This window comes from Camelus bactrianus, chromosome 19 (assembly GCF_048773025.1).
Source record: "Camelus bactrianus isolate YW-2024 breed Bactrian camel chromosome 19, ASM4877302v1, whole genome shotgun sequence".
In the NCBI taxonomy this organism is placed as follows: Eukaryota; Metazoa; Chordata; class Mammalia; order Artiodactyla; family Camelidae; genus Camelus; species Camelus bactrianus.
Window position 1 is genome coordinate 9805226 of NC_133557.1, and position 14230 is coordinate 9819455.

A 14230-nucleotide genomic window follows, 5' to 3' on the forward strand; every position below is an offset into this window, starting at 1 on the left:
GAATTCGGAGGGCTTTGGTAAGGCCTTGAACTGCGGCGTCCCACCCGGAGTGTCCGGTATATGCCTGCATTAAGGCGGGGTGTTGACCACGGCGTGGGATACCGAATATCTCCAACAGATGGCGGTAAAGGGCCAATAAAATGAACCTGTCAACGGCCTGAAGGACGGGCCCCAAGGGAAGGGATACCAGCTTCTAAATCGCCCATGGCGCGTTTTATTGTAGCCTTCTCAGTTGGAGATTTTGGTCGTTAGTGTGGCGAGTGGGAGGCTTTTGTTATGCGCCCATTGCTATTGTCTGCTCCCTGCTGACGGGAGCGGGCCTCCAGCCTCATCTCTCACCATTTGTTCTCCCGTCCCTGTTTCCCATCCCGAGCCTTTCTTCTTCCTGTCAAACAAGCTCGTTTCCTGCTCAGCCTTTGCACTGGCTGGTGCAGTGCTCTGAATGCTGTTCCCAGGGTCGGTCTTGCCTGACGACCATTTTTCTAAGGTAGTTCTTTCCATCACATCACTGTGTTTTGGTTTTTTTTCTAAAAAAATTTTTTTTGAAGTGTAGTTGATTTACAATGTTAGTTTCAGGTGTACAGCAAAGTGATTCAGTTATACCTATACATACACATATATATTTTCTTTTCCATTGTATGGTATTATAAGAAATTGAATATAGTTCCCTGTGTATACAGTAGGTCCTTGTTTTTTATCTCTTATATATAGTAAAGTGTCTGTTAATCCCCAACTCCTAATTTAATCCATGTTGCTGCAAATGGCATTATTTCATTCTTTTTTTTTTTATGGCTGAACAATATATATATATATATATCACATCTTTATGCAGTCATCTGTCACACAACACTTTCTAAGGTTTGCATTCTTAGCAAAAAAAGATGCATAAACTGAAAGAAGCATTCTTACTCGTCAGAACACATGAGTGAATTCTGGAAGTGCAGCTTCACGGCTACGACATTCTGTGAGTAATCCCACCAATGCTGCATGCCTACTCTATTACGGGGCTAGGTTCCCATTCCAGCAAGGTCAGGGCGGCTCAGCCATGGGAGATAAATGGAGTCCCTAAATGTTTCCATTTGCTTAATTGACATGCCTAGCTCAGTGGCAATGTCGGCACTCCTGTGAAGAAATGAACAGTTCTCACCTGTCCAGCAGCGTCAAGTTCAGATTATTCTGATGTTTTGTCACATCAGTAAAAATAATTACCTTGTTCTCCATGGGAGCCAGGGCTGGCTTCATAGGTGTGTGACCTGTGCTGTCACACAGGTCCCCATGCTCAAAAGAACTCTCTGCTTGGTTTAATAGTCTGCTATAGCTGTCTTGAAATTCTTCATAATTTTAGAAAAAAGGCCCCACATTTTTTCTTTTGTGCAGGCCCTGTGAATTATGTGTCTTGTACTGACTGGAATCCAAGAAGTTGAATCTCATTTTCTTGAAATCCCTCATGTTTTGATTTGCAGAAGCAGCTCAATGCATTCTTCATCAGATTTATGCCACCAGCCTGCACGTCTCCCATCTGATCCTATGAAAATGAATGCATTTCTGTGTTGTGTTTCATAGCCTCTGAACACCCTGGATGATGATTAAGGGCTGGACCATCGAGCAAGGCCATCTTTCACTTCTTTCATCATCTTGTTTGACTGATAAATGATCCTATGGAAGAAGAGCTTGGATGACTGCTGGAGCATTCGCTTTTGGTTTGCATTGCTCTAGTGAACTCAGCTTTTCACGTTCATGCTAAATTTTAAAAATTATTTACTGGCATGCCCAAAGAGTTTTAGATGCAAAAATCAGGCCCAAAGCTTTTGCTAAAAATATCAAGAGGGAGATGCTTTGTTCAGAGGTCACAGTTGGATGCTTCTTAGAGGGACCCTTGTCTAAGGAAAAATGGCATCAATGATAGAACCTGGAGGAGTTTGAATGCCAGGTGGGGAAACAGTTCTTTCCAGCTATAAGATACATGAGGGGCCTCCCCAAGCATCCTCTCCTCCTTCACAGTGTTGTTTTCGGAACCCATGACATCTTCAAATTAAACAAGGTTCTGTAGGGGGCAGTGATCAAAGACGCCTGCCCAGGAGGCAGAAGGAAAGAACTGTAAGTGTCTTAGGAGACCTTCAAACTCCTTTTGACCTGAAAGGAAAATATACCCATGAGTGAAAAAACCTCACAAGTGGTTAGCCTCTTCAAAGCCATTATTTAATACCAGAATTATTTCCTCCAACATTTTCTTATTGTAATAGGGAAGAGCAAACCTGACTCCATGTTAGATCTGTTCCTTTAGCTCTAATCCTGTGCTCTGTTTTCTGTGCTTAGTCATCCTGGTTCTGCACTTTTTGTAAAAGGATGTTGCCTATAGCCTGAAATATATAGGCTAGCCCATTCTGAAGACTCTGACCTTTAAGAGTATGATACTTTCCCATTCATACAGAGTTTTCACTCATATAGAGTTTCCATTCTGTTCCTAAAAAGTTGCAGAACAGAGAATAACACTTGTCTTATTGGAAGTTTGCAGGAACATCGTGATCTGACCTATGTGGACAGCTACAAGAACAAAAGATTCTGACACTAAGAAGTTTACAACAACTAACTACATCCTGGGTCCTAAGGACAGTGAGGAGCAGAGCACCCTGTTGACATGTGTTGGACATTATAACCTGAGCAAGAAAGAAACCTTTTTCTTTAATACCATTGAGATTTCAAGGTTGTTGTTACTGCAGCATATGCTTTCCTAGCTGTCCTCAAAGTGTGGGCAGTAGACTCCTGAGGACCCGCCAAACCCCTTAAGGTGGTCCTCAGAGGGACCAAACTATTTTCATAATGACACAAAGGCATGATTTGCCTTTTTTGCAGTGTTGACATTTGTACTCGTGGTGCAGAAGCAATAGTGAATTTAAAACTGCAGGGGAGGGTATAGCTCAAGTGGTAGAGCGCATGCTTAGCATGCACAAGGTCCTGGGTTCAATCCCAGTACCTCCATTTAAAAAGTAATTAAATAAATAGACCTAATTACCTCCCCTCCAAAAAAGGAAAAAACAAAACAACCAAACAAACAAAAAACTGCTGGCACCATCGCATGAATCAAGGTGGTGGTACTCATTTGTATTCTCATCACCTTCCTTCCCAATAAAAACAAATGAGCAAGCAAAACACCCGAACAAACCCCCGAAACTAGTTTTACTTAAGAATGTCTTTGATGAAACTGATAATTTTTCTCAATTCATCCCTCGAGTACACATCTTTTTAGTATTCTGTATGATGACATGGGAGGTACATCAAAAGCAATTTTGAAATATAATGGTTGTCTCACTTGTGCTATTGGTGAGCTGGCCTAGACACTCTGTCCATGAAACATCGTTTCCACGCGGATGAAGGACTTGCAGACAAACTCTGGCTATCTGGACTTCGGTATTTGCTAGATTTTTTTTTTTTTAAACAGATGATTCAAGTGAGCCAGTCACTTCAGGGACAATGACTGATAGTGTTTGTTGGCTTTGACAAAATTCAAACTATATCCACCATTATGAGCCTGAAGTTTCTCAGGTCTTAACGACTTCTCTGTAAGTGCTGATCTTAACCAATATATCATGATATTGTATAATGAAACATGTCAAATGTGGAAGAGCTGCATAACTCATTGAACCAGTCTTTTCCAAATGACCAATGCATGAAGTGACCAAATCTTGCATGGGTAACAGATCCATTTAAAGAACAAAACAGACCAACACATTTAATGCAACAGAGTACAAGAAATTTCTTTGATATGATTTCAGGCTCCATGTGGCAACTAACCTTTAAGAAACTACCAGCTGTTTGGGTTTGGATGTAATAGCAAAGAAGACTAGCCACAAATATCTTAAAAAGCTATTAAAATACTCTTCCCTTTTCCAACTACATGTATTTCAACCAGATTGACATAGGCAGCAGAATGAATACAGAAACAAATATGAAAATACTGGTGTCTTCTATTAAATCTCAGAAAGAAATTTGTAGAAATGAAAAGAAGTCATTTTCTCCTTCAAATATTTCAAAATATGCTTATTTTTTCATGCTATATTTATGTTAGCATGTGATGAGTTTATAATAGCTATTTAAAAATCAATCAATACAGAAATGTTAAAAATTTTAGTTTAACTTCAAATGTGGTCATTATTGATAGACATAACCCACATAAACAAAAGCTCTAGCTGTATCTCAGAAATTAACACAACATTGTAAACTGACTATACTTCAATTAAAAAAAAATAGAGAATTGTAGGGGGAGAGGGTATAGCTCAGTGGTAACAGTGTGTGCTTAGGATGCACAAGGTCTTGGATTCAATCCCCAGTCCCTCCATTAAAAAATAAATAAATAAGCCTAATTACCTCCTCCCTGTCCAGAACAAAAAGACAAAAGAAAAAAAAGACTTGTAATTTTTAGCTACATAATTTAAATTTTTTTTATTTGATCATTTATCTGTTCATTCAACAAATACTCTTTGAGCACTACTATGTGCCAGTTATTTTTCTAGGCCCTGAGATTTCAGCAGTTAATAGAAGAGATAAAACGATCCACCCTTACATGCAACCCAATGTTCATAGCAGCACTATATACAATAGCCAAGATATGGAAGCAACCTAGATGACCATTGACAGATGACTGGATAAAGAAATTGTGGCATATTTATACAATGGGCTACTACTCAGGCATAAAAAAGAATAAAATAATGCCATTTGCAGCAGCATGAATGGACCTAGAGATTGTCATTCTAAGTGAAGTAAGCCAGAAAGAGATAGAAAAATACCATGTATCACTCATACGTGGAATCTAAAAAAAAAAAAAAAAAAGGGAAAAAGGACACTATGAACTCATCTATAAAACAGAAACAGACTCGCAGACATAGTAAACAATCTTAAAGGGGGTGGGAAGTGATAAATTTGGGAGTTTGAGATTTGCAAATGTTAGCCACTATATATAAAAATAGATTGTAAAAAGTCAACCTTTATGAGGTTTACATTCTAGTGTGGAGGGGGAATGAAAAATAGACAAAACAAATATGTAAAATCTTTAACATGTTAGAGGGTTATGGAGAAAAATATGACAGGAAAAGGAAATAGGGAATTCCTAGGGTGAGGGTATTCGATTGTAAATAGGGCAGTCAGGGAAGGCCTCACCATGTGACATTTGATCAATGACCTAAAGGAAGAGAGATGAGGAGCCACGTGGATCCTTGGAAAGGTCACCTCAGTCACAGGAACTGCAAGTGCAGGAGCGTGTCTGGGTACCTTCCAGGAGCATCCAGGAGACCAGCTTGGTTGGACTGGTTTATTGCGAGCAGCATTATTGGATAGTTTATTACCATTATTAATAATATACTTTATGTAATTTTTCCTTGTCTTCCTGATTATCTACTGGCCCTAGATATGGATCCTAACTTTTCCCTGGTGTATTTGGATGGATGTAAGCTATTTTGCTGGAGAATTTTGGTTGGTATCATCTTCAGAATGTCCCCTATAATGTGTATCTCTGACTGTTTAATTATTCCTATTATCTCAGATAGCAGGTACTGTCATTCTGAGGATGTATCCCTCAGTTTTATGAGGCAAGTGAGAGAAGATCCAATATTTAGAAACGTTAAGGCTTTTGTATATAGATGCTACAGGTGGAAGAAGGTATTCATTCACTCAGCAAACATTTACTATTTGCAAGGCCTTGTTCTAGGCTCTTAAGCTGTATCTGTAAAGAAAACAGACAAAGATTCCTGCCCTTGTGAAGCTTGATTATTCAGTAAGGGGAGGTAGAGAATCAATGACAAACATCACAAGGAAGTAAATTCTGTGCCATATTGGAAGGTAATGCGATGGAGAAACCTGCGGCCTTGATTGTGGTGATGGTTTCACAGGTGTACACTTAATTCATCAAGTTGTATACACACTAAACAGCTACAGCTTTCTGTATGTCAGTTGTACCTCAATAAAGTGATCTTTGAAAAAAGAAGGTGACAGCCGGCGAACTGCGCTGCCGCGCGTGGCAGGAGGGCCTGGGCGGGGCGCGGGCGGCGACCTGGGCGGAGCCCCGCGTGGACGTCTCGTGGGCGCTTCCCCCAGCGGCCGAAGTTTCACGAAACCTGGGCGAAGAGGCGCCCCTGGGGTACTTTTCTTTCCAAGATGGCAGCCTGTGGCCGCACACAGCTGCGGGACGTGTCCGGGTTGATGCTGAGGGAGAGCAAGACTTCAGTGCCTACAGCTATAGACGGAGGAGGAGCAGTTTCCGCGCTGGCGTGGACCCAAGCTTGTGGAGACGCTGAAGCGACCTTACGCCATCAGGAGGATGAGAGATGCCTTCAGAGAAACACAAGCCCTAGTGAATAAAGCCAGAGGAGACCTTGGAGTAATACGCCGACAGGTCCACATTGACCAATGTATTCGACTGACAACTTGCCGCTGAGAATCAAGAGAAGCCAGGACCCCGGGAGCCGGGACCGGCCACCGGCAGCAGCGTGGACCTCCTTCAGCGGGGCCTGGGGGCTCCCCGCAGACCCCGGGGCTCTTACTCTGCCTGCCCTTTAGGAGCTGAGCTACTGGGCGAAGCTTCCATCCTTCCGCAGCCTGGGTGAAAAGGGATGGCTGTCTCTCCGTGGTTCAAGTGTTAGAATGAAGAGCTGGGGCGCCTCAGAAGAACGCTGTGTATTATGTGTCTCCTCCCGCCCCTCTCCTGTCTCCTCAGCTCTTGTAGGGAGCATTTGCAGACTTTGTTTCTTGGTCCTTGACTATAAATAGAAATGTCTCCCTAAAAAAAAAAAAAGAAAAAGAAAAAAAAGATGACAAATGGCATGGAAAAAAAAGAGTAAGGAGTTCTGACTTAAGTCTTCGTAATTTTTGCAAGTAAGTACATCATTAAATAAAAATCCCTTCTTTTTGTAGTGATCAAAAATTTAAAAAAAACTTCCGTGGCCAGTACTCTTTTGCCTTCAAGTTTAGACCCACAGAATCTACCTAGATAATAACCTAGGAAGATTAAACTGGTGATTATCAGGGTAACTTTTTTTCTAATGTCAGGATCTTAGTAATTTATTTGAAGGCTTTCTTCTTTTCTTTTTTCCTAGATGAACCTTTTTTTTTTTAAATTGAAGTATAGTCATTTATAATGTGTTAATTTCTAGTGTACAATATAATGTTTCAGTCATACATATACATACATTCGTTTTCATATTCTTTTTCATTGTAAGTTACTATAAGATACTGAATATAGTTCCCTGTGTGAAGGCTTTCTTCTTTGACAGAAGAGAGATTAGTACTGTAAGTATTTTGTCTCTATTTCTTGTCTTATTTTTTGGTATTGGTTGTAGTAACATCAGATCATATAACAAACAAATTTGGAAATCCAGCATCTTAACCTAATAACTTACTCCCCACATATATCCTCATTCGCAAGGTGAAGGGTGGTTTGTTCCTCTATGCAGTTATTCTTCCACTTGGACCCACAAGGATGGAGCCACTGCCATCTTTAGCAAGTGGTTACCGAGGTCACCCTGGGTATCACCATCCTTCTGAAGGATATTCCGTTAAAGAAAGTCAGATTTTACATAGGAGGACTTTCTAGGTCACCAAGTAGTGGGATAACTCCCTTCCACTTACATTCTCCTGGCCAGAACTCAGTCACATGACCCTCTTAACTGCAAAGTCCTTTGTGAGGTGTAGTCTAGGGGTGTACCCAGGAAGGAAAGAAAATAGTTTTGATGAACAGCTAGCCTTGTTTTGTCACTTCCTGTGGAAAAAGGTAATGGTCATTTCTTTAGCAGGGAAAGAGTCAGTGTGTTCTTTTTGCTCTAGGGGCTGTAATCCCACATTCGGTTTCCCTGGACCAAAGCGGTAACTGGAGAAACAGATATGGAGTTGGTATTTCATATGGTCTGAGGCTGCAGGTGGCTGTAGTTACCCCATGCAAAAGGCTTGTCATCTTTTTCCTTGAAAAAAATGACTACTGAGACCACTGTTTACAATTTTAAAAAGTCCAAATATTAAAGCTTTTCAGTTAGTTATTTTCCTCTTTTCTGATTTTTCTCATTCTTCCTCTCACTTACAACTCCTATTACTATTTTAAATCTTAGTTTAACATCCTATTAACATCTGATCTTAATATTATTTATTATTGTCATATCAAAGAATATGTTTAAGTTGTAACATTATTTAAAACTTAAAAACAATCTTAATTAAAAACAATTGAATCTGAAGTAAGTGTATTATTAAGATAATACCTACAATGCACAATTTCACTTTGTATTTTAGAAAATGTGTTTATATTTAGACTATATGTACTGATAAAGCTTACCCAGAGACATGGGATGACAGCGTATCTTTTTCTTTTAACTTTTTATAATTTGATGACTTTGGAATTAAATTCCAATTTAAAAACATCTTTAGATATACGCAGGTACTTATTGTATTGCATTAAAGCCTCAAAAGGCATTTAAAAATAGCAGAAAATATAACATCTCAATGCAAATAATATTAATTGGAAATCTGTTTTTGTTTGCTGTTGCTATAGAACAAATCACCATAGACTTGGCAACTCAAAGCACCGTGCATATTTATTAACTTACAGTTCTGTGGGTCAGAAGTCCAAGTGGGCTTGAATGAGTTCTGTGCTTAGGGTATCACAAGTCTGACATCAGAGTATAGGCTGGGCTGGCCTCTTGCCTCGGGGCTCTCAGAAAGAGTTGTTGAAGTTCCTTTCTCCTTGTTTCCTTTCTGGCTGCTACCTGGGGACTGCTTTCAGGTCCCCACCTTCCTTGTCATCCACCATTCAGGCAGGCAGGGATGTGTAATATTTGTCATGCTTCAAATCTCTCTGACTCCTGCTACCAGTCAGAGAAAAGTCCTTTTAAGGATTCACCTGATTAAATCAAACTGACATGGCTAATCTGTATATTAAGGCCAACTTACTTGGGACTTTAATTATGCCTGCACAATCCCTCCATAACAGTACTTAGGTAAGTGTTTGATTGAATAATCAGGGGACAGGAATCTTGAGGGTGGGGGCAATGTTAGAATTTTGCCAACCGCAAAACCCATGTTTCCATTAACATTTACATATCCTTGAATGTCATTTTAGGTAACGAAAAGTCTAATGCTTTATGGAAAGGCAAAGGGAATTAAAATGTTTATAGGCAGTTTTGCTTTAGCGTAAAAAGCTATTTTAAAAAAACCAGAATAAAATATGCCGTGTTTGTACTTTAAAAACTTTTTACATTAAGTAATCAATACACCATTGTAAACGAATTGAAGCATATCTGTGATCACTTTCTTAAAACAATTACATTTACAACTATTCAGCAATAGGTATTTTTCTTTTTGCCAATTGTAAAATTAAGTATTGAAATTCTAAAACTGAATGTTTTAGACTTTTGTGTCCCCTTAAAATTCATATGTGCTTGTTTGCAAATTTGGGGATTTCCTGGGTGAAATCTGAACCTGGCTCCCAACACGGAAGGCAGGGAGAGACCTAAGAATGAAGCAGCCACTCCAAATTGGTAGGTGACAGGTTTAATAAGCAAGGGAATTTACATAGAAGGCTTATCTTGGGTGGCTGCAAGATGAATAGATTTCCACACCCACCAAAATCTGAAGAATTTGGAGCGAGGCCCTTATGGGGTTCACAGTCTAGGTGGTCTCCACAACCCATTGCTCTCTCAAGGCTGCATCCTTGAAATGGCAAAAAGAGGGGGAGAATCAGAGGTGGGTTGAGGGGGACTGAGTGGAGGAGTAGAGTGACTTTGAGACCCTGGGCCCTTGGGCTGAGGCATCAATGGCTGAAAAGGAAATTGAAAAAAACCCCAGAAAGTTTAAATGGAATTGTTATGAAGATCTGCTGAATAGTGGTGGTGCAGAATGCCTCCCACAGCTCCCTGTGCAGTCTTCAGTAAAACATTTATTCCTCATGACTGCATTGTGGAGTGAAATCTATTTTGGGAGGTATTCTACTTCATCTTTGAGTAGAGTGTGGAGCAAAAAGTGTAGCTATTGATAAGACCCCAGCATTTAAGTGCCTGTTTTTGTGTGTGTATTTTTGTTATAAATGGGGATCAACTTATATATATGATTTTTAAATTACTCTTTGAATTAACAACACGTTTGGATTCCTTCTCTACGACTGAAGAAAACTCTAAGTTTATCCTTTTTAGGGGATGCATAGCATTCCACATTATGAATATAGAGCTACTTAATTTAACAAGTCCCTCATTCCTGGCTATTTAGGCAGCTTCCAGCTTTTCATTATTTTAAACTATGCTGCTAGGTTTATGCTTGTACATACATTATTATTTTAAAATATGAATTCTGGTTATTTCCTCAGAATATATTCCTGAAATTAGAATCTCTGAGCCAAAGAACATGAATGTTTGTAAGGTTTTGAATAGCTAAATGTCCTCCAGAATGTGACCATTTAGCCCTAAATAGGAATGTCTGATGATAAGACTTGTTTCTGTTTATACTTTGTTAGACTTGGGTTTGCAAATCTTTTGAATCTCTGACCAACTGATAAAAAAATGAGATCTCATTGTACTTTGAATTTGCATCTATTTGGTTACAAGTAAGATGGATTTTTTTTTCCTCCCATATTTTTGGGCTATTCTAGCCGTTAAGTTGCTTGTTCATGTTACTTACCCATTTTCTTTAAGGGATTTCATGTTTTCCGTGTGACTTTATGTTAACTTGTTCTATTTTAAGGGTATCAACACTTCATCATATATGTTTCAGTTTGTCATTTATCTTTTTTTGGAGGGGGAGGTAATTTGGTTTGTTTATTATTTATTTAATTGTTTACTTATTTTTTAAATGGGGGACCCAGGGATTGAACCCAGGACCTCATGCATGGTAAGCACGTGCTTTACCGCTGAGCTATTCCTGCCGCCCTGTCATTTATCTTTTTTTTTTTTTAATTTTTATTTTTTTTTAACATTTTTTATTGATTTATAATCATTTTACAATGTGTCAAATTCCAGGGTTCAGCACAATTTTTCAGTCATTCATGGACATATACACACTCATTGTCACATTTTTTTCTCTGTGAGTTATCATAACATTTTGTGTATATTTCCCTGTGCTATACAGTGTAATCTTGTTTATCTATTCTACAATTTTGAAATCCCAGGCTATCCCTTCCCACCCCCCACCCTCATTTATCTTTTAACTATTTATGATACTTTAATTTTTCTCTTTCATTTTGAGATTTATTTTATTTTTATAGTTTTTTTTTGAGTTACAATTGACATACAATAAACTGCACACATAGGAAGTGTACTGTTTGGTAAGTTTTGACTCATGTAGACATCGCTAAGCCATCACCACAACCAAGATAGTGAAATACTCGTCACCCCTCCACGTGTCCCCATGCGCCTTTGTGATCCTTCCCTCCAGTCCTTCCCACCCATCCCTCATATCCCCAGGCAACCCCTGATCTGCTCTCTGTCCTTAGAGCTTTTCTTTGAATTTTCTAGAATTTTGTATACATAGAATCATACAGAATACACTTTTTTGAGGTAATTAGTTATTAAAAGAAATACAAACTAAACCCACCCTGATATACCACTACACACCTGTTAGAATGATTAAATTTAAAAAGACTGACCATACCAGATGTTGGTGAGGATGAGGAATAACTGAAACTTTCATATGCTGCTGGTGGGAATGTAAAACCACATAACCATCTTGGGAAACAGTTTGGTATTTTCTGAAAAAGTTAAACATTCACCTACCATGGGACCCAGCCATTCCACTCCTAGGCATTTACCTAAGAGAAAAAAAAAGCATAGATCTATGCAAAGACTTGTATATGGATGTTCACAGGTTTATTCGTCATAGCCCCAAGCTGGAAACAACCCAAGTGTTCACTGACAAATCAGTGGATGAATAAGCTGTGGTATAGTCACACAATGAAATAGTGTACATAAATAAAAAGAAATGAACTATTAATACATGCAACAATATAGATATATTTCAAAATGACATTTTTTGAAATCCAGGTTAATATTTTCTGCTATGTAATCAGTTTATTTTTACATGAATTTCACCTTTGTTGTCATACTTAGCGCTTCCTCACTCCCAAAATAAATATTTGCCTATGATCTTTTAATACTTTTATTTTTTTACACTATCATTTTTAAACCATCTGAAATTAATTTTGGTCTAAGAGAGGAGATAGGGAATTGGTATTTACAGTTTTTTGGTAGGGTTAGCTAATTTCCAGGATGGCTTTGAATTGTTTTGGCCTGAGGATCCTGGCTTGTTCTTCTCAGATGGAATTAACAGACATCAAACTCTTAAGAGGAAATTTATGCAGGATCCTGCTTTCCAACCAAATAAAAAAGTTATTTTCATTGTATGACTTGAAGAGACAATTTTGATATAATGGCAACAAATGACAAGTGGCAAGAGTATAAACACTATTTTGAATACTATTATTAGTATATACTATTATTCTATAAACATTTCCATTTGTCCATATGTATACGTGTTATTAGTGTATAATATTTCATCATTTAGAATTTTCCTGTTTTCTTGCCATTTTTTTGTTTTTATTGCTTTTATTATGAAAAGTATCAAGTATGCACAAAAAGATAGAATAGGATAATGAGCCCCCAATTACCTAGCACTCAGAGTTGAATAAGACAATATTTTGCCAACATTGTTTCACCTACTACCCCCATCCTTACTGGCCCTGCACAAACATTTTTTTCTGGATTATTTTAAGCAAAGCCCACCATCACATTTTTTTCCTACCCATAAATTCTTGCCATTTGAAATAACTTTGCATTGAACACCTTTGTGCTCTAAGCTTTTTGCTTCTTTTGAATAACTTAACAGTGGCTAGATTCCCAGAAGTGGTGTTAACGGATTGAACAAATAGAAGTTCTCTTTCTTTGTTCTTGTTTCCACTCAGCTTCCCAACAGGGTTATGCCAGTTTTATACTACGGGTGGGCACATCTGAGTCACCAGTCTCATCGCAGCCTTGCTTTCAGAGAGTATTACCCATCTTATTACCCAAATGAGTAGATGAATACCTCATCAGTCGGTCTCCCTGGCAGACCAAACCCACCCGGTCAGCCCCTTTCTCCCTCTCCTTATGCTCTGTGGCAGCCCTGGGCACACCACTCAGCTCTCCCTTCAGGAGAACTGCTTTGAGGATGTAGTTGGCGGAGCGCCTCCAGCTGCCATACTCCCAGATCTACAGTAGTGTTCACCCCAATGTCATGTTCCTTGGAGGCTGCTCCCAGCCAATAACTGAACCCAGTGGGACCCGAGAGCCTGCCTGGCCGACCCTGCCCTGGGTGGGACTCCTCTGAGGAGCAGTTCTTGTTTTGGGTCTTTCCTTGGGCCTGGCTGAGACTTTCTTAGATCTGTAGCCTCAGGCTTCTCTTATCCAATTGTCTGTCTGTCTATCTCTCCTTTTACAGCACTGTGGTCTGAAGGCTCTCCCTGCCTCCTCCTGCCCCCTCTCACCTCCCTCCATCACCAGTGTTTCCCCTCAGTAACTCTTTGTGTCTAATTCTGTCTTGGCATTGGCTCTTGGAAGATCCAAGTTGAAGAACCACGAGTCCACATGGCAGTTGTTCTTGTAAGATAGATACAAACTCCAGACTATTTATTGAGTGGATGACAGAGTAATAGAGAAAACAGGAGCTTTCAGGCTGGTCATAAACTGAAGCCCCAGAGGAAGGAAGCCCCAGCGATTTATAGGAAAGTGATAGTACTTTGAATCCACGGAGCGATTATATTGTAGCGATTTCTTGCTGCTTGCTTTGGCTTCTTGAGTTTTCTGTGCATTGATTCTTAGCTTTATGGACAGGTGGTGGCACAATGGGCTCTGGTATTAAGTGGCCTTTGACACAGCACTGTTTGTACCTGTCACACATGAACATCGCTCTTTCCTGGGAGCCGCAGTGGAGCCTGCAGTGTCCTGGGACCTTACGCCCACAAATTGTCCCACCCCCACTGGCTGCAAGGGAGAGGAAAAGATGGAGAATTCCAGGTTAGAAACAACAGAAGGACTGCCGAGGGTTGGGGGCTTTTTATTCTCAGATGTATGCTTGAGATATCATGCAAATGAGGCTTGAGAAGGACTCTGAAGAGGAGACAGACTCTCTCTTGCTTGATGGTCCCTGGCAACTCCGACAGCTCTTTGTCTTTGCTGGCATCTGCATCTTTGCAGCTAGTTCAGGCCTGTAGTTTTGCTACAGTTGGTAGCACAGA